Source organism: Balaenoptera musculus, chromosome 2 (assembly GCF_009873245.2).
Source record: "Balaenoptera musculus isolate JJ_BM4_2016_0621 chromosome 2, mBalMus1.pri.v3, whole genome shotgun sequence".
Classification (NCBI taxonomy): Eukaryota; Metazoa; Chordata; class Mammalia; order Artiodactyla; family Balaenopteridae; genus Balaenoptera; species Balaenoptera musculus.
Genome location: NC_045786.1, coordinates 60031445 through 60034342, shown reverse-complemented (window position 1 = coordinate 60034342; position 2898 = coordinate 60031445).

Sequence of the window (2898 nt, the reverse complement as noted above, 5' to 3'; positions counted from 1 at the left end):
AAAAAGAACAGAGCTTTAGAGAAAAGTGAGATACTGTTAAGTGTACCAATATAAGTATAATAGGAGTACCAGAAAGAGAGGAGGAAGAGAAAATTTAAAAATATTTGAAGAAGTAATGGCTGAAAACTTCCCAAATTTGATGAAAAACATTCAGCCACACATCTAAGAAGCTCAATGAACTCCAAGTAAGGTAAATATGAAGAGATCCATACCCATACACATTGTAGTAAAATTTTGAAAGTCAAGGACAAAGAGAAAATATTGAAAACAGCAAGAGAAAAATGATTTGTCATGTCCAAAGAAACCCTAATAAAAATAACAGCTGCCTTCTCATCAAAAACAGTGGAAGCCAGAAGGCAGAGGGATGACATATTCAAAATGCTGAGAGAAAAAAACTGTCAACCAAAAATCTTCTTTCAGCAAAACTAGCTTTCAGAAATGAAAGTGAAATAAAGACATTTCCAAATGCAGTAAGTCCCCTACATATGAACCAGTTCCATTCTGAGAGCACATTCTTAAGTCCAATTTGTTCATAAGTCCAACAAAGTTAGCCTAGGTACCCAACACAATCAGCTATGTAGTACTCTACTGTAATAGGTTAATAATACTTTTCACACAAATAATACATAAAAAACAAAGACACAAAATAAAGGAAACATTTTTAATGTTACAGTACGGTACCTTGAAAAGTACAGTAGTACAGTACAACAGCTGGCATACAGGGGCTGGCATCGAGTGAAGAGACAAGAAGAGTTACTGACTGGAAGAGGGAGAGGAGGTGGGAGATAGTGGAGTTGAAGGATCAGCACAATAGGAGATGGAGGGCAAGCTGCAATTTCACTCATGCCTGACACTGATGGAACACACATTCACATCTTTGAAAGTTTGAAACTTGAAGGTTCGTATGTAGGGGACTTACTGTAAACAAAAATTGAGAGAATTAGTTGCTAGCAGACCTACCTTACAAGATATACTAAAGGAAGTTCTTGAGACTGAAAGCAAGTGACCTCAGACAATAATTCGAAACTATATGAGAAAACAAAGAGTGTTAAAGACAATTAGGTAATTTATAAGATAGTATAAGTGTATATTTCTTCTTTTTCTCTTAACTGGTTTAAAAAGCAATTATATAAAACAATATGTCTATAATTGTATTGTTGGTTATATAACATATAGAAATGCAGTGTATTTGACAATAACAGCACAAAGGAGGTGGGTGGAAACAAATTTGTATTAGAATAAAGAAATGACAACAGATTGTAATTTGGATCCACAGGAACAAATGAAGAGAGCCAGAACTGGTAAATAACAAACTCTATAATTTTATATCCTCTTCCTTCTTCTCTCAGCTTCTTTAAAAGACATACAAATATTAAAAAAGTAAGAATTATAACAATTTATTATTGGATTTATAACTTATATAGACATACACAAATACACTGTATACTATTTATTATTTTATAAATTAGTAATAATAATAAATAACTATAATAATAATAGCACAAGGAAAAGGGAATAAATATATAGGAGTATATAAATGTGTAGGAGTAATATTTTTACAGCTCACTGGAATTAAATTAAAATAAATTTGAATCAGACTCTGATAAATACTAAGAAAATAACTCAAAAAATAATGAAAATATAGTGAAAAAATTATTAAAGAAATTAAAATGTTATATCAGAAGGTATTCACTTAGTGTAAAACTAAGCAGTAAAGGAAGGAGAAAGGAACAAAAAAGATATAAAACATATAGAAAGCAAAAAGTAAAATAGGAGACATAAATCCAGCTATATCAATACAACACTATACGTGAGTATATTACACAATCTGGTCAAAAGGCAGAGAAGGTCATACTGGACTAAAAAACAAGATCCAACCCTATGATATCTAAAAGATAAATGCTTCAGATTCAAAGATACTAATAGATTGAAAGTAAAAGTATAGATAAAGGTCTCTTATGTAAAAAAAAACAAAACAAAAGAAAGCTGGAGTGGCTCTACTAATATCAGACAACATAAACTTTAAAACAAAACTTGCAATGAGAGATAAAGAAGAACATTTTATAGTGATAAAAGGGCCAGTCCATCAGAAGACATAACAATTATAAACATATAAGCATCTGACAAGACAGCACCAACATACATTAAACTAAAACTGACAGACTTGAAGGGATAAATAGAAAATTCAGCAGTAATACTCAGAGACTTCAATATCCCACTCTAAATAATGGGTAGCACAACTAAAAAGAAGATCAGCAAGGAAATGGAAGAGCTGAATAACACTATAAGCCAAACAGACCTAACAGATATCTAGGGAATTCTCCACTCAAACAGCAGAATACATATTCTTCTCAAATGCACATAGAGCATCCTCTGATATAAACCATATGTTAGGCCATAAAACAAACCTCAATAATTGTAAAAGGATTGAAATTATAAAAAGCATGTTCTCTGACTACAATGGAATTCAGTTACAGATCAATAACAGAAAGAAATTTGAGAATTTTACAAATATGTGGAAAATAGGAGCATACTCCTAAAAAATCAATAGGCCAAAGAAGAAATCACAAGGCAAATTAGAAAATACTTTGAAGTAAATAAAAATGAAGACACACCATATCAAAACTGATGGCATGCAGCTAAGGCAGTGCTTCAAGGGAAATTTATAGCTTCAAATGTGTCTATTATAAGATAAGAATGATTACGAATCTATAACCCCACTTTCCACCTTAAGACACTGGAAAAGAAGTGCAAACCAAATCTAAAGCAAGCAACGGAAGGAAATAATAGAGATTAGAGTGAAATTTAATGAAATAAGAGTAGAAAAACAAAGAGAATATAAATGAAACAAAAAGTCAATTCTTTGAAATGACAAACAAAATTGAACAAACTTTTAGC